Genomic DNA, 19,744 nt, shown 5'->3' with positions numbered 1-19,744 from the left:
ATCTCCCCCCCCCCCCTTTTTGTTTAGAAATGTGAAGCTCCTTTAACAGTGGTCATGCACAACAGGACGGCAGGCGACATCCAAGTATGTAATGGGCATATCCTCAGCCTATAACAAAACTTTTTTTCCAAAAGTCATGATATCAAGTAAAGGTTTTAACGAAGGTTCTTTAGGTAAGTTTACAGATGTTTATCAGTGAACAAAAAATTGGTGTATTTAATTGACTTATCCTTTCAACAACTCTAATGCCCATTTTTAGAATCCAATCCCCTGAGATATGAGATGTCACTCATTTATTTCACCTGGTGGGGTTTTTTGTTTTGTTTTGTTTTGCTTTGCTTTGTTTTTAGCATTTGGGAAGATATGAAACTGCTGCTTACATCCTTTACGTGACTATTACCTACCACTCTTTTAAAAGGGTGTTACTGCTGCATCAGCCCCTATCTTCCAGAGTTGTATGGGAGTGCACTGGAGCACTGCTCCCTTACTTGAGACATTTTTGACAGAAAGTATAGTTGAAGTATCTCTGTCCAACCATACTCCAAGGTGGTACTGAAGACTGCCATTTCTTACCACCATTTGTCATCCAGCTTGACATCTGCTGAGACAGTTTCCTGCAGCTGCATTTAATATTCTAGTGCATTCATTTATTTATAATCCTGGCTGCTCAACGAATGGCAAGATCAGACAGATTTCATACGGAGTCTCCCCATAAAACACCCATATTATAAAGTTAAATGTGTCCTTTCGTGAGGTACCACTACACCTAAAGCACTGTGTAGCATTTAGAGCTCACAAAAAGCATCAAAGACATTTAATTTTTTTTGCTAGCAGACCTGTTCAGAGCAAAATTGGGTCTGGGTATAGCTTTTATTACTCTTAGAATTCAACTGATCTGCGGCAGGGAGATGACCCATTCAGCTGTGTAAATATCTCAAACATCCATAGGTTAAAAAATTCAAGAAAAACATATTCTTTGTCACCCGTATTCCATTGATATATAAAATAACATACCTTTGTGAAGTAGGTGCATACATTAATGAGAGCTTTAACTGTTGATCTCTCTGTTTCTGTCACCATTATAACATTACTTAATCACAGCTTTTTGTGTCTAATTTACCCAAGAGTATTTTTAATAGAAGCATAAAAGAAGTTCAATGCTGGGTATGAAAAGAAAAGGAATTGGGGTCCAGTCTCTTTGGCAAATACTCCATAACAAGGTAATTCTTTAAAAGCATATCACATAGCTCTGAGAGAATAAAACAAACGCTTCAGAGTAATTCTGGTCTTTCAGATAAATACACAATTAGATTATATGATTTACATTAGATGATGTTAATTTACATAGGAAAATACGTGAAAGCATTCCCAAGGAGTAAGGACAGATCTATATAACTGGAGAGACCGTTAACAAGCCGATGCTCCCCCCTGTTAAATAATAAACCAGAAATAATGCTTAAGTGTTAGAGCTTTTGTGATATTTTTGAGAGCCTTTCTTACAAATTATGAATAAAATTAACTGCTGCTCATTCTCATGCATGCTATCAAGTTTTTACACACCAACATGTCAAGGTTTTTCACGTCAGCATAGTAATACATGTATTTCTTTAACATTCATGAGACATAAATGAACACATCTAAGAACAAATAGGTAACTGATTTATGGAAAAGTAAAAAAAGTAAATCAGATCATTGGGAACATGTCCTATTTTTGGTTTCGTGAAATAAAAACTATGAATATCCCATTAATGAAACGTGGGAAGAATTTGCTTGCTACATAATTCTATTAAGATAAAGTTTTTGTTTTCACATAGAGTAGACAAATTATTTAAGATACACAAAGGACACAAAGTGGTGGGAACTAATGTGAGTTTGTCTTTTTCCTGGAAGACAGTACAGCAGGCAAGTGAATGGACTATGGTGGGTCTTCCCAACCCAGTCCAAAAGCTTGTGTTCAATTGGTTCCTTCCTTTAATGCAGGTGAAATCTTTCATGTGAGTGAAGAATGTAGGACTGCCTCCCCCCTGACAGCATCACCTGGAAGAGAGCTCTCATTTTGGTCACTCGCTCCCTTAAAGCTCCCATAATGAATATAGGGTTTATTTCCAGCACATCTGATTATCTTTTTACACTTTTCAAACCACTCTGACAGCATTTTTTTTTCTTTACCCTGGCACTCACATATATTTTTTAACATTTCAGAGACATTTTCCTAGAAATGTTTAAAACTATATGTGGCTGATACAGAATAAGGATATCATTGTGGTACAACCAAGAATTATGCCCTACAACACGACACACACAAGTACATCATAACTTGCGTTTACAATACAATCAACCAATCCACCTAGCCTTAACAGTTAAGGTTGCCACTTCTATTTCAAATGAGAGTCAAACCTGGCAGACAGATTACGAGCAAGCCACATAGCCTCTTGCTTCCTGGACTTTACATTTGCAGAATAAGAAGAGTTTTCTCTCTGTTTTGAAATAAAAGATGCAGGGATGTTAGAATTAATGAGATGTCCAGTCTAAATGCAATCACTAAAATTAGCAGAAGCAAGAGGTATCACATATGATGCAAAGGTCTTTTATTTTTTCCCGCTTGTTCTCCTGTACTGACTTGAATGGTTTGTGTAATGAGTAATACTACGCCTGTTAATGACCACAGGCCTGTTTAAATAGAGAAATGGTATTCTCTGCTTATTCATGTGCGTTGTTTACAGGAAAGTGAAGCATCCAAGGTTAAATGTGAGGACTATGTCTTCAAGGTTTCTTGACCAGACGTGCTTACGCATATATATGCATCGCTGTAGGTCAGGGTCCTCCTTTTTTAAGACATAAAAATTACCTGATGAGAAGACCAGCAAAACCCCAGATGAATACAAGACACAATGAAGGTCTCAGATTTTAAGAGGAGTGTAGCTTTGGATTTTTTTGTTCTTCTTTTGTTATAACCACATATACCTGACATAGGTACAGTATCGATCTGCCTACTGGTGGTGAAGCTGGCTTTTTGTTCATGTGGTGGTTGTGTTACCCTAAAGCTGCATGTCAGTTCATCAAAATCAATTCTCTTTTGATTTTTGCAACAGCAGAGATGGGTCAGCTAACAAATGACAAAGGGCTCTATTCATGACAAAGCGATTGTTGCATTACAACTACAATTTTGTAGGAATTTAACAAAAAAAGCAGCCCAAGAACACAATTTTACTGCATCATTTACTGTCTCACATGATTCCTCAGACCTCTTGAATGTCACATAATACAGTGTTTAGACTGTCTTCAGAGTAGACTAGTCACCTTCTTAAAGAGAAACACACTAGATTCAACAGTGCGTATTTTTTCAATAGAAAAAAAAAGTTCTTCATTTAAATGTATTTCCTAACACTTTGCAATAAATTCAGAAACACCTTAACTGACCAAACAGAACCCCCTCCATATTACTCACAATATTATCTTCTATTTATTTTAATTACTTAGCACAGATTATATAGGTGAGGCAAGAGCTCACTGATCCAGTAGGTGAATTGGTCATTTCTCCTGCTAAACAGTTACAAACGCCTCCTGCAAGGCTGGCTTGACTGCAAAGCTCAGACAGAATCTGGAAAAAGATCCACTTGATAATTTTGCAGAGGTTTTTACCAGCTCAGTGCCGACAACTGACGCAAATGTATGAATTAACAGAGGGAGGGTATGAATTAACATTTTCAGGAAACAAAATTTCAAAGCTGACATTTTTGCCTGAATGAGAGTTTGTATTTGAGCAACACTGAGCTCATGTAGACCATAGATGTCTTTCTTTGTAGACATTTATCAGATGAATGGCAAATCTGTACATAAAAATCCAGTTTAAACACTTTAACTTAGACACAAACACGAGTGTGAAAGTTTTCCATGGGGCTGGGTGTGTCCTTGCTTATGTCCATGTGTAGAACGCCCTGGGTATATGTTTTAGCTCTGTTGTATCTCAGTAAAAACACCAAAGTTTGGAAAACTGCTGACTTACTGGTTGGAGGCTCTTGTTTTAGAGTAGCTCTTGGACACCACAGAGTTGAAAAAGGTACACTTGTGATCTCTTCATTTTCAACAGTCCTGGTGTAGTGCTTTAGGAAAGCAAGGATCTAGTAAGCTGGTTGAGCTAGTTCCTGTCTCTGATGGTTGTTAACTTTTGTCTTAAACTGAGATATTGTCACCTACTTGATACCTAACTGGCCGCAAAATTGTCCCTAAGATTGGTGTGCTGGATGAGTTTTGTGCCTAGGAAGGCTGTAACTCCTTTTCAAATTTGTCCTTTAATAAAGTTTTCTAAGCTTTTTTCTCCAGGAATTCTTAAGAACCATTAATATTTATTTAGCTGTAACAGGGGGCAGAAAAGACTTTCTCATTATTAACTCGTCTAAGAGTGGTTTGTAAGCATTGCCACATGGGTGAAGAGCACTTTTGGATGTATTGCAGGGAGATGGCATACAGCTTCTTGCAAGGAGGCAATCTCCAGCCTCTAGCTCTGTGGGCTATTTTGCAAAGTCTTTGCTTTCTCAACCCAGCCAGAGGGTTTCCAAGTGTAGATTTAGCTCTCCCTGTCTGCACTGACGGCGAAGACGTATGCTTCTTGGACACATAATATGACTGGAGACTATGGGGCATGCTGGCACTCTCATTGGAATTGGGACTGCATCTACCCCAAACTTTCTGTATCTCCACAGGTCCATGGAAAGAACAACCGTTAGGCCACTCTGGGCTTGTTTTTGTTGTTGCTGTTAGTTTTTTTATTGCTAGAGAATTCAAAAGAGAAGTAGTTGCTGTTTGTCAGTCAAAGGGAATAAAAATGCAAACAATGACAGTATTATGCCTGTATGGATGTATGATTTGCATTTAGATTTATGTAAATAGCTATGGAAATTAAGCTGGCACTTGGCTTTCGGTAGGTTACTGGTATGGCTCATGGAGTTGCAAAGTTTGAACAGCCACATTTTAGTTTCTTTGGTCACAGGAGTAACTCTTCTCTGCTTAAACAGTAGATTGGCCACTATTCCTTTTTATTTTTTGCAAGATGCTAGACATTTTCCCCCAATTATGAACTTGAAACTATTCAAACTGTTTGTTTTTAGCCCCAGAAGTCTTAAGCATGCAGATGCTTTTTCTGCATGTGCATATTCTTGCGTGTTTTAATTTATAGGCCCTGAAACAGTGATTTACTGGTCTCTTGTGTCGAGGGATTAGATGCCAGTAGCCAGGATCATGTTGGGACAGCCTTCGCAGCTGTTTAAGCACAGAATAAAACCCCTTATTGATCCTACTGAAACACCTAAGACGTGGTTATTATTATTACATATCCATTTATCCTCTGGTGTTACATTTGTCTTATAGACAACACTCTTGAACCAAGGTGTTGTCCAGACTGCTAGGAAAATGCATTACTCTGGGGGATGTCCTACTGTTTGTGCACTCTACTGCAATCTTATTCCTGATATGAATGGGAATATCACACTAACTTCATTGGGAACAGACTCAGTGTGCCAGGATTGGATAAATATATATTTCACTGTTCCTTCAGGAATTGTGCAGCTCTGAAACGCCTTTTCCTTAGGACTACTGTAAGGTCATAATAACTACAAGTATTTTAATTATGGTCAATACATTCCTTTGCTTATTTCATATTTTCTGAAATGCTCAATAACATTTGCCTCTTCTCTAACAAAAAACACCAAGTGCCATTCCTTTCCTCTGGCACACATGTGTGATTTAACTTGCGGTCTGCCTGGTGCAGAAATGGTGGGAGTTTATCAGGGCACTTTTTTTCTCCCAGCAGTCTCCTTCTGGGGAGTTTGTCAGTTTGCAAGCTATAATGAGAAGTAGGTTAAAAGAAAAAGGGCATTTTAGTGGAGGAGGGAATTAAAATTCAGCAGCCTAATATCAGCAGTAGTTTATAACAGGGCCTTATAAAAGGCAGCTCTGTGTCTTTTTTTGTGTGCACTTTTATTTCCTTTGATATCAGCAGGGGAATTTTCTCTGCAAGACCCATTCCCATCTCACTTTTCTGCTTTCAGATCCCTGCTGCTCTGGGTTTTCTCCTTTCATTTTGATATATGTTATATTCTTCAACCTTCCCACTTGAAGGTTGTAGGAAGCTCGATATTGCCCTTAAAATAGAGAACACGATTGACGTGCAAATTCTTCAAGGGGTGGCCCTGCTTTTCATATATGTTGAAAAGAATCCTTCCACTTACTGGGAGGCCTTGGCGGTGGTGGAGGTGAAATCTTCAGGACACCATCCTATGCCTAATGAAATTGTACTAGAAACGGTAACTTGCTACCGGCAGTTTCAGTTGTACCATATCCTTAGTAAGAATGCATTTGAGTATTCTGTAACTACACAATAAGAAGATACAATTATGGGTTTATGTATATACACCTATCTCTAATGCTGCTACTGAATTAAAAATGTGTTGTAATGAACTGCTGCTCAGATGTTTGCCCTCCACAAAACGTGGCAAGCTCCCTAGTTTAGTCTGAAGTAATTCCTTTTCTGTCCTTCCTAGGGCAGAGGCTAAAAAGCCAGTTAGGTGCTTCTGCAGAAGTGGGGAATTTCTTTCTAGACACCGATCGCGGTGCGGTTAACATGTTCCACACGAAATTGTGTTGAAACCTCCCACGACAGTTGCCTCAAGCTCTTCGCTGACTCTTCCTTCGCTTTTTTGGTGACCCCCACGGGAGGCTAGGAAGGCAGCATGCAGGGGAGCATGCGGTTATCTCACACACTCCACGCCAGCAGTGGCCTCCGGTGCATTTCTGGCTGTTACAAATAGATGGCACTTTTGACTTGTACTAGAGCGATTCAGTCGGTAGGATGCAATACCTGAAAAAAACCCGGCTTGCTAGGGTTTTCGTAAGTCAGGCACATATTTGTTATTACTTATATAGGGGCAAAAGAAATGAGGCAGATTCAAATAGCCTGCCATGTATATCTCGGGTGGTGAAAGCTGAAAAACATAAAAATTAATCGGTAGAATGGGCAAATCCAGTACGTTTGTAATGTATTCTCGGACTCAGGCATGGGATTCTCGGGGCAAGCTGGAAAAGAATTATCTTTTAATACCGAGTTGCTTTAAACGCAAACTAGGCAATTGCCACAAAAGTCTCTTATTTGCTGCTTTTCTGGTCTACACGTGTGCACACAGAGACACACATACACACAGGGGGGGAAAAATCAGCCTGTTGTCTTGCAAGTGTTACTTATCATATTAATTAAAATCTGGTGACACGATAACACTAGCAGCTGTGTGGGAAAGCGAGGGAAATTAACAAACGTTTGATTTGTTGTGTTGCTAATGTGACACTTATTATACAGGTCACAGTAAAACAATACCTCAGCCAAAATATGCTAATACTGGTGGAGAACTGTTGCAGTTGTAAAAACATTGGTGTTTATTATAATGAGGCAAAATAGCACATTACCTTTAGCAGAGTGAATTGCTGTTTCTCAGTGCAAGGATAAAGTCTATCTGAAGGTTTAATAATAAAAAAAAAAAGTAGAGGAAGAATGAAGTGAAATTGTTATACTTATAAAGCCAGTAAAAGAAAACAACCTCCGGTATGAAAAGGACATACAGGTCTTAGAAAGCAAAATATGTAATTTCTAATGGACATGGATTAAATGGAGGATGCCTGCAGCTTCTTCATTTAGCATTCCAAGAAACTTTGTTACAAGAACAAAAGAAAATGATTTACTAAGATACAAGTTATGCTATAAAATACACGTAGCACTGGAATGTAATTACATTTAGAAATGGATGTATTAACCTCCCTTTTCCCCTGAGAAAAAACTAATATGTAAGCTTATTTTTAATTGTGGCTTATATCCAATCAAACGGTTTGATGACATTTTTAAACAAAGACCTTCGGACTTTAAATAATTATTCCCGTGCAATTGTTGGATCACAGATAATTTCTTGCTGTTTAGTACCTCTTCCCAAACTGAATTGCACTATACTCTGGATCTGAGAGCTTTTTTTGTATGTAAAAATAAATACATTTACAGAATTCAAATCTGAAATAGGAAAAATTCTTCCCACAACTGAAGTAAAAATTAAGAGTATGTATTCAGCATTTTGTAGCTATTTATATCTTCCCAGGAATAATTTGATTTTTACCTTTTCAAAGCTTTCTTTCATTTCCAGAGTATTTTCTCAATCTTTGTACCATATTTTTGAGCCCAAGGAAGGATTTTTTTTTTCTTTCTGATGTTTTGATCATTTTACTGAAATGGGGTGTATGAAGTCAACCATTTGTTTGACAGTCTTTGACAGCAGATTATGTAGATTTTGCCTGACAGAACACTAGTCATTCGGAACTGAATTCCGAGTGAGCAATCTAGATCAGAGGTCAGGCTGCTGGGTACAAATTGGGACATATATTTCACCTTGCCATGTGAAAGGACACAAAAAAGCACACGAATCAGGAATTGGTGAGAACTAAAAGGTTAAAGCAGAGGTGATCCAATTACACAATATTTACAGCCTAAGATTGTGCTAAAGTCCTTTTGAACCTCCTGCCCCTCCAGTTCACGGAGGAAGCAGGCTCTGATTTGGAAGTCTTCCCTGAAGAAATGTCAATGCACTCTTCAAAGATCTGCTTTATGCCAAAATGCTAAAATATACCTGTTGTCACTTGCATTTCCCATCATTCACCTTGGTTTCAGTTTCAAATGGGGTAACAGTACATAGGTGCACATGCCAGAAAATAGTTCTTTATTCCTCCCCCTTTTTCAGAATAATGCCAGTAAGAAAAAAAAAATATGAAGAAGAGAAAAGATAGTTATTTAGGGCAAAACTCAGGTATAGAACCAGGGACTAGATATTTTGATTTTTCAGATTAAAATTGCCAGGTGTATGAATGTAATACTGAGACACTGAATTCAATTATTGGTACATTAGAGGTTTTAAAAAAAAAAAAAACAAACCAAAAAAAGTGTTCTATATTTTAATGGTGACTGGACCATGGTAGAAATGAAACCAATTTGCAAGTATCTTAAGCTCTCAACAGAAACTCTGATTTTTTTTCCTTTTAGTGATCAGTACTACCAGTTACACATACAAAACAAAATTCACAAGAGCATTGAGTTGGAGATTTTAAAAAAATAAGGACTAGATTGGAAAGGTGGTTTGTCTTAATTTTTTTACCTCTGAGTTACTTGTAATTGGAGATTGTTTTCAGAGGAACATTAGTGTAACATTTATTATTTATCCTCACCTATTACACTCATTCTTTTATTAGGATCTGCCAAAACATAGCAAAAGTCAAAGCAAAAGAGGTTAAAGAAATTCCAGAAAGTGATTAAGTTTTGTTTTTGTTTTTGGGGAATCTGTATAAATTAGATGGAGCTTTTGTGCAAACTTCCACCTTATATAAGCATGAAAGGATGTCTACATGTTCAAGGAGGTTAAGGATACCTGAATCAATAATAAAGATGCCAAGAGTACAATTTAAATCTACTAAGTAACTAAAATCCTAAGACCATTAGGGGGGGTGGGGGGGAGAGAGAGGGGGAAAAAAAAAACACTTAAGGCTGATGAAATATCAAGGTTTATTATTCTATTAGACTTTGACAATGAAATTAAATACACAGACCTCTAACAATGTTATTAAAATAAAATTTCAAAGCCTGATTTTTCAATCATGCAGTCAAAGAAAGGAAGACATTTTACAGTCATATCCTGTAGAGTATAGGAAAGTTCTCTGTCAAAGCTGTGTAACATTTTGATTAAGTGCTTGATAGATTATAAATATAAGTCAGAGCTAAGCAAGACACTGTAATAAATGGATCTTCTACGAATGACTTTTGATCAATTTCAAATTACAGAACTTTGAAATATACTAATTTCTTCCTTACATATACTCTCTTTAATACTGCCTTCAATTACATGTGTGTAGTTTTGTCTGTATGTAGGTACTCAATGTAGAAATACAAAGACTCGTGCATGTATGAATATATGTATACGTACATGTATATACACGTAGATATGTTTGCACGTCCACATCTCCATATATAAGGTTTCAAGTAGTGTCCTATTCTGCAAGTTGGGGGTTTTTTTCATTAATATTATTTTGCATATCATTAGACTTTAAATCAATGGGAAGGCCTTCCACGGATGGGTTTTGGACAAGCAGACGAGACCCCAAACCCACAGATGATTACATGGGAAGTCAGCGGCAACTGCAATGCCACAAAAAGGGAAGTGCAGAGCCATTCCTGGTGGATTACAGTGAGCAACAAAATGCTCTGCTTTTTGCTGTTGTGCCTCATTTCCACTGCAGCATAACTTTGTAAGATTTTTTCTAAGGGAAAATTATTTTGGTATGAACTGAGCAGTAGCTGGTTCAGTTCTGTGCTCTCAACTTCTGTTACCAGTACTGTTCATTGAAATAATATAATTTATTGATATAATTTAACCTCTCTCATATGAATTGTTTGAAAGCAACCAGTCTCTTAAGTACTATTGATCTATGCTCTACCCTGATTTTAATGGGCACTCTTATAATACTGTCTCTGCAACCTACTCTATTTGTCCCTAAGTACATTAATCTCAATAATTACAATTATATTCATTATAAAAATACTCTATGTAGTACCTAAAAAATTTGACTCTTAGCTGGAATTAATTTGTCATTATCTTGTTCTGAACTGGAAGAAGTCTACCAAAACGGCAGGAAATGACTAGAGAAAGAAGAGAAAATTTCCAAAGGGTTTATCTAACAAAGGAGAGACTGTTTCCAGTGAAGTTGTACCACACAACATGTTTTAAATGCATACATTCAATACTATAATAAGTTTACAGTCAATCATTGGTTCATAGGTCATCGGTCATGAATTATAATCTGAAATTACTTTCTTCTGAATAAGCTCCGAAACTATGCAGGTTTTTCATATATCAGAATCTTTACAGTTCACTGGGAAAGATTCATTGTCAATGCAAGCCTGATAAATTTGGCAAGATGTTAACTTTTATTACTAACATTTGTTTGTTTAGATTACTGTAACTTGCTGTACAGTGTATTTATAATAAGCATTAGACCAGCAATAATAGGAACTTTCCTTTTGAAATGTCACAGATGTGCCATTCCCTTTAATTCTCCAGAAATGTGGGAAGTGATGATAGAAAAAGGGGGGGGACGACGGACGGACGGACATTCAAAATATGCAATTTGGTTTTTAGGAGCAATTTTTAAAAAGACCAATTTCCATATATCAACACTTCTCAGTGAGTTCCATGAAACATTTTGATATGATTTACCAAAAACAGTTTTTGCATCAGGAACATTACAGTAGCTAATCTGCATCTGTAAAGAGTGGGAAATGGAATCACATTAGATATAAATGTAATGCAAAAAAGAAAAAAAGTTAATGCAACATTATGGTACAGAATTTAAATGTACAATAGTGAGGATATTCAAAGTTATGGTTCCCACAGCAACAGTAACTCAGCTTTATTTACGTCGTAGCATTATATATGTTTTATTCCTTAAAGGAAAACTGATTTATTTTTTCTCAACTATATAGGATAACTTTTCACGTTAGGAAATATTCATCTCTGAGATGAAACTGTGAACACTAAAGATATACATTTAGTGAAACTGGGTATTTCTGAGTACGGCCAAGGAAATAACTTTTGCACTAAAAGGTGAGAGAAATTTAGCTTGGGAGAAGGGTATTTAAATTAGTGTGCAGTAGTTTAGTGCAGTTAGCTGTTTAACTGATGACCTGTCATGAGATTTGCTAGAAGTACTTGAATATTTCAGCCAGAACTACTTGAATATTTCATATTTAAACATTAAACTTTTGCTTAAATATTAGATGCTTTTAGTTATTTTGCATTTAACCTGACTGGAATTTTTTTACATGTTTTCCATTGAGCTTTTACACCTGTTGGATCATCCATGGTATAACTTTTCAGCAAAATGGCAAACCGTATTACAAGCTTCAGAAGAGCCTACTAAACTGATTTCATTTGTCTGTTTTAAAACTAACAGATGATGAACACTAATAAGTAAATGAGATGAGAAATAACCAAAAGGCTAACTATCTCTATTTGGCTGCATGCTTCACCATAATTTAGGGTTTATAGTGATGACGTAGGAATCTAATTTTCAAAGGTTGCTTTCTCTTTCTTTGAATAAAATTAGCTCATTACATAAAAAATGGAAAACAGACCGCTATAACCCATCAGATCTGGCCTTTAGGCTCCTACCATGTGGGTCATTAGTCTAATGTGAATCCTGAACCTTCAGATTCCCCTAATGCAGACATCTGCCACTCAAGTGACAAAGCAACTGTTAACCTCTCTTTGGGCACCAACCCCTACTTGATCAGGCGATACTTGAAGCACTCTTTGCTCGTAGGTTACATTCAGAAATCCCGGGTTCGCTCTGTAGCTATAGCACAAGGTTATGGTGCAGCCGTTAGTAATAGGGTAACTAAAGCTTGTACATTCAATATATGAAGTTTTGAATTACAGGGCATTTGGTTGCCGTTCCTGCCCCTGTCTCCCAGTGGGATTTTGCCTTTAGTACAAAATCCATCACGCTAAAGATGCCACAATATTTATTAGGGCAAGACTGGTGAGGGCTTCTATGGTGTGAGACAGATATCTAGTCAACAGTGCTATGTTTAGAAATAGAACAAAGCCAAAGCACAGGTTGGGTCACTGTCCAACCATCAGTCTTAGTATACTCCCTTGGACGGACCAGGGGATAGCATATTCCAGGAACTATTCCTAAGGGGAACTTCTGACGTAGGGGAGGAAAGGTTAACCTTATAAAGGTGAACTTTGTCATGGCATATGGTCCATTTTAATTGTCAGCATAGACATCTCCTGCAAGCTCCCCTGACACGTAAGTGCCTGTGCTCACCTAACACACTTAGGTTACCAGAGAAGCTTAGGTTTGTGTCTGTGCTATTAAAATGCATGTGCTTCTGGGGATGATTCCTGGCCCTTGGGCCAAGTAAAGCACGGCACTTTGTGTCCACCTAAACCCTACTCAGATTTTTCTGGAAGATTAACAGTTGGAGTACCTGAAAAAAAAGGCAGGAGAAAAATTAAGGATTTTGTAGTATTGACTATCAAGGGGTCCACAGTTTGAACCTGGTCCTCACAGTGCTTTAATTAGCAGTGGTTTTGTACGCTAGCAAGCCCAGGGATGGTAAAAAATGTGGTATCACGAAGCTAGTTACTTGGTGCAAGAGGGATTTTCCTAGGTCCTGTGGCCTATGAATATTGATGGCTACCACCTGGTAGCTAGGTGTGCTGTGGGGAAAGACGTCCATCACACTCACATTTGCTGCCCAGAATTCTGGTCTGATGTTACTAACACTTCAGTTAACAAGCTGTGTTAAATTAAGCCCTAGGCTTTCTGCGACCTACCTAAAATTGTGTTTGTCATCAGTTTTGCCTGTAAATCTTTACATGCTTATAGACTGCTCTTCTGACAAATAATATATTAAATGTTCTTTGAGTGTCCTATACACGCAATGTGACTGAAATTCCTGGATTGTTTTTTTATATTCTCAGCCCTAAAAGCCTTTTTTTCCTTGGTAATAAGACTTTTTTCTTTTTTTTTTTAGAACAAAGTAAAAAGAAATTCATATTTCATTAGTCAGCATCCTCCTTAGCAATTTTCTTAGAGAAAACAGTCATTTCACATAGGGATTAAAAAAGATTTTCACTTAAGTTTCAGTCCTGCAGAATGCGGAGGGAACATTTGGAGGGAGCAATACAGAGAAATTTGCGCTGGTAAATCAGCTCTGTTTAAAAACAGAAGACAAGTCTGCTGAGAACCCTTCAATACAGTCATTCTGGAGAAAACAGAATGACATTATGAGTGAAAGCCTATGCTTATCTGAGTGTGATAAATTAGAATCAGACCCAACTACATGGTTCTGATTGTTTCCACAGAATGTTTCCAAATAATTAAATATCACACACATGATGCCAGAATACCATAGGAATAATGCTCAAAAATCTACTGAGTTGTAGTGTAAATGAACACATGCATAATTCTGTTACTTGGTAAGTCATTCTAAAAACAGCAAAAGATCATGAAAAATAATAATGTATCCAGATATTCCTAAACCACTCATCTTCGGAGTGATCTAAGTCCTTTGAAAATCTGAAACTGTAAGAACACGCTGTATTTTAGTCTTCATATCCAAAAGATGAAAAAGGCAATGTTTAACTGATTGGAAAGCAAATTCTCTACGACGCTTTATGTATACCAACTCTGTAGCTTGAGTGCCAGCACAGACCTGGAATCCACAGTCTCTCAGCTGTGATTATTCAAACTCTGTTGAAAGAGAAGTACTCAACTTTGCAAAAATCCTTCGTGGTCTGAACATAGGACTTAAAGGAATACAGTCCCTCTCTTTCTCCCAGATCAAAACACTGAAGTATTCAGAAAGTTATGCACACTTGAGAAAGAGAAGTATGTAATGAAGTCACTTATTTTAATTCTACATTACAAAAAAATATTGAAAACATTATTATGAGCTACTATGGGCTCATTTAAAAGATTATCATATGTATGGCAATATAAAAACTTTTAAAATAGCTCTATGAAACTCACACAGCTAATTTCAGAGAAACAAACACACACATTATTCTCTGTTTCCTAATCATTTAATTTATTACCTGTAAGAGAGAGCTGTGTATTGCTTCCAGGAAAATAGTGCTTTTAGATTGGGCAAATAAGTTGTGATAGAACACTGTGGTTAATCAGTTTTTAAAATGATTGGTTTTAAAAAGCAAACTATGTCTGGGACCGCCGGAGGTTCCAGACATTTCCACATGGACGGCATTTCTGTGCCTTTGAACCTACTGATCAGAAAACTCTGGATAAAATCCAAGATTGTTCAGCTTCCCCTGGTTACAAAAGATGCTGTGGTGGGTTTCTGATGTCCACAGCGCCCTATGAAGGGGAGGTCCTTAATGAGAAGTTGGCATTGCTGAATCATCTGGCGGTAGTCACCCTACAGACTCCACGAGGAGAGCGAGCGAGTGCTTCCTCCGGAGTATTAACGCGGAGGAGCCGGTTCAGGTCCCTCCTGGTCAGAGGCAGTTTGGAGCAGCCGCCTCTCTCCAAGGGGTACAGAAGGATCCCGCAGAGACCAGGACCCAGACTTGCCCGGAGGCGAGTGAGGACCCCAGCAGATGCCACAAGCCCACATTTAAGGCAGCGGCACCGCCACTATGGCAAGGACTGGGGAGCAAAGGCTAGAAGAAGGCTTTTGCTTGTTTTCCACCAAAGCCTGCAGCAAAAAGACTGCCTGCCGGAGGTGACAGGGAGAATGTGTGGCAGAGGAAATTAGAGATTATCAAGAAAATTGGGAAAAGGGAAGTCATGTGAGGAAGAGAGACAGGGAGTAAACGAAAACAAACAGAATGAAGACAGAGAACAGCATGAGGTTGAAAAAAAACACACCAAAAAAACCAAAAGCAAGACGGCATGCATGTAAAAAGTATCAATTTTAGAAGACCAGTTGCAGCTCACACTCAGGAACTTCAGGGGGAAACTTTGCAGCCTGAGACAGGATATTAGTTGAGAGGACCGTAAGTCTCCATCCTAGTGTTCACATTTTTAGAGCTTGGAAGGAATAGGCAGTACAGCTCTCATCTGCTTCACTGCTAGGTGTTCCTTCCCTTGGCCCTCATGTAAGCCTTAACTCTGGGCATCTGTTGTCCCAGGGGTTCCCCAGGACAAGTTCACACCAGGAAAGGTCTGGTTGCTTTCTGAATGTCTTCTTTATTTCAAGACATAAATATTTAATCATAGTCAACTGCTGCATTAACTGGCACTAAGTGCAGCTCACCTGAGTGTTTGCTTTGACTCAGGGAAGACCTCAGGTAGCTCATGATCACATTAAGTCCAGTCAAGTCTGGGAAAGCTGTACTGTACAGGAACCACAGAAACAAACGCAGGTTGGAAAATGTACGGTTCAGTAAAGCTGCTGCAATCTGCTCTCCAGAGTGAGAGCAGCATTTCCCCGACAGTGACGTACTCGGTATTGTGCTAGCAGTATTTAGTACCACAGTGCATTTGTGAGTGTCTAATCATCAGATTCAGAGAGATAAGGTCTCAATATGTATAAATTGGCATAAATTTGAAATTGGTTAACAAAATGTACAGAAGTTTCATGGTTAGGCTGGTTATTAGACTGTTCCTGGTAAATTTAAGTACACCATACGACTCTCCACACAATCAATACCTGAAAAAAGGGTAAGCACTTTTACAGGCCTTGATGAATGTCAAGACAGAACTTTTCATACATTACTTTTGGTATTCCTAGTCTGCCCTTAGCTACTCATCTCTGTTGCTGGACAGAGATGCCTCCTTGCCCTGTCTTTAAACTCTTTAAACATATTTATGCTGAAGTGAGAACATGAGCAAAGGGGCCATTGGTATTTCCCCATCTGTACGATCAGTTCTAAAGCCAAACTTTCTTCAACTTTTTTTTTTTTTAAAATGGCAAAAGCTGAATAAGAAATACTATTAGATGAACCAAGAACTCAATAGTTTTGGACCACACAGCTATTACTAAGAGGCAAATTACATATTTGAACTTATCTTCGGAGGTCAGGATAGAAAACCCAAATACTTTTGGTAGATGGGAAGATGTGTTGGTCTTACAGGATCTAGTGTCAAACATGGCTCATTTTTAACTCTAGGTGGCTTTTAGACTGTATCGTTATTTCATTTTTTCTGGATGGCAAAGATACACTTCGGATTCACTTATTGTATTTCTTCCAAATATTCTGTTTTCTTTGCCTTTCTGTGCTTTTTTCTCTTGCCACAGCTGATGGTAAGCCCCTGCTGTGACAGTTTAGGAATGAATTTGCTAAGTTATGCTAAAGAGCTTCCAGATTTTTTGTTTTATATTCTCTATGTTCTTAAATTCCTTTAGGGTCTGGCTCAATGACTTTGTCTTATGTAACCATACCCATCACGCTGACTTAAAATTTGTTCCTGGCTCCTGCTTTATGTCCTTTCTTTTGTCATTTTGCAGTCCAGTGCTCTGAAGTTAGTCATTTGTGATTTTAGATCAGCACACTAAAAAAAATGTTACCTTACTAGAACCCAGTTCTGAACCTGAGCAGTTTGCTACATTGAGGTTCCCATTTGGGCTGGAAGCGGTTAACACACTGCCAGCACAGGAACAGTGCTTGCCCTGTTGAATTCAGCCTGTCCAAACTCTTGGTGAAAATCTGAAGCCAAGAATACTTTTTTCCTTTCCAGCTATTGTTTAGTACTTGCTATTGACAGTCCTTTCCAGATTAGGAAAAATACTCTCTTTTCTTGGTTTCATTCTGCTAACCATACAATTAACCTACTTGGATAGTGTCTGTTTTTGATTAATAACTTCTTATTTTATCACAGGAATGCATAATTTTTTTTTAGTTTCACAGCGTTGGTTGGATTTCCCTTGAAAATATCATTCTGAGTTTTTGAAGTCTTTCCAGAGGGAGGAAGGAGTTGTCTTTACACATGCATTACATTATAGATATTCTCCCTGTGTCCTTTATTTTGGTATAAACTTCTGTGGGCCTGCCAGGCTCCTTCAGTTCTGAAGGAGTACTTCATTTTTCTCTATCATTTTCTCTCATCCTTCCAGAAGGAGTTATTTTTTGTAGCGTAAGGGTAAGCATCCACTCCCCAAACCATTTTTAAGCTGATCTGTTAGTTAATTATTAATGGATGTGGCAGATCAGTGCATAAATCTAATGCACGCTGTGCTTGTTGCAGCCTGCTCAGGTTTGGCTAATTGCAATATTAGAAACTTCAGCCTACACTGGATTTCAGATGCAATCAGTTATATCTTTGGCTAGGGACAGTGGATCATAATTAAAATGAGAACTCTGAATTTGCACAAGTCATTTAAAGGAATAAATGTCTTCCTAGCCTTAATAGTTCTGTGCAATGTTTTAGATATAGCCATATTTATAAACATAGTATGGATAGGAATTATTTAATTAAAAAACATAATAACAACAATTTTTTTTGCCAAAAACCAAAATTTTTTTTCATTTTCAGCTATTGTTTAGTACTTGCTGTTCACAGTTCTTTCCAGATTTGAAAAAATACTCTCTTTTCTTGGTTTCATTCTACTGACCATACAATTAACCTACTTGGATAGTGTCTTTTTTATTAATAACTTCTTATTTTATGACAGGGATGAATAATTTTATTTATATGGTGTTAATATAGACCAAAGATAATTAACTCTCTCTTATAATCTTGTGATCCTTCTTCCTTTTTATATAACAGCATTTAGATTTTAAAGAGTATTTAGATTTTCAAGACTTTTTACAGCCCTTAAGAACTCAAATAAAACCTGTTCAAACATAGTGAAAAACATTCAGAAACTAACAATTATAATAGACCAAACTCTTGCTTTAAGAGGCAGTAGAAAAAAATCCATTTTATTTTTATGTTTGAAATATTTATTTCAAAACACATTTAACAACTTCTAAATTGTCGCTAGCATAAATTAAGAAAGAAACCCTCAAACACAATTGTTTTATTCCACAATAAAATATCTGTAGAAACAGATTCACAGATGGTGTTGGGTAACCATATTCTGCAGCATTAGATCTGTAATAATTGACTGACAGATAGAATGCCGAAATAAATATCAGCTAAATAAAGCATCTATATTTTTTACTTCATTGCATTTCAGTTATGAAGAATGGCATTTTTTTCCTTATAATGACCTTGCTGCAGAAGGAAACTCAGTACCTCTTGACTTTTACCACATAAAATCTGCATCTTTCTAAACTAGTTATAAAGTAATTCTGGAGGAGGATGTTGTCAGTGGTGGCCCGGTGTTAATGACAGCCAGTCTGTGGGAAGACTGTATTTTCTTTTGCTTTCCATGACAAAGAATCAAAACTAGTGGTCAAACATACTTTTACCACCTCAATGTATAGACATAAAAATGTCTTCTCTGATAATGTAACATTGGTAGATAATCTTGAAAACACAGTTGTCCAGGCCACATTGAATGAAATGCTTGTAAACAAGTGTTTTGTCATCAAAGGGTGTTGTGAAATTTCTCCTAGTTTCAGAATCCATTATTTCTGTTTCTTTTAAAAAGAGTTAAGTCACCATTAACAAATTAAAAAGATGTTTTTCACTTATACAATGAAAGCTGGGTCTGCTGCTGTGAAGATGAGGCTGATAATACTACCAGGGGCTAGGTCATGGAGTCAAAGTGCTGGGAACCAAAAGTGGAATTAGTCAGGAGACAGGCACAGAGTCAAAAGAAATGGTGATTTAAGGGACTGAATTCTTCTCCCATTCAAATCATGAATCCTGCCTCAATCACTTTTGCCTGGGATATGACACTTTTCTAGTGGAATTTGAACAAGTGTCTAGTATTCAGGGCAACCTATATTCTTATAATATCAATTATAAAGTATCATTACAGGCACCTCACATGCACTCTGAGGTGTATCAGGTGTATGTATATTATATTAGAGTGTAATGCATGCCCTATATTACTAATAAAGATACTAATTAGTGTCATGTATATGTATATTATACTATAGGTCTAACCAAATAAATACGCTGGCTTTGTGTCCTGGTTTCAGCTGGGATAGAGTTAATTTTCTTCCTAGTAGCTGGTACAGTGCTGTGTTTTGGATTTAGTGTGAGAATTGTTTTTATCACACCGATGTTTTATTTTTTGCTATAAGTA

Source organism: Pygoscelis adeliae, unplaced genomic scaffold (genome assembly GCF_000699105.1).
Source record: "Pygoscelis adeliae isolate BGI_AS28 unplaced genomic scaffold, ASM69910v1 Scaffold156, whole genome shotgun sequence".
Lineage (NCBI taxonomy): Eukaryota > Metazoa > Chordata > Aves > Sphenisciformes > Spheniscidae > Pygoscelis > Pygoscelis adeliae.
Note: the sequence above shows the minus strand (reverse complement) of the source record.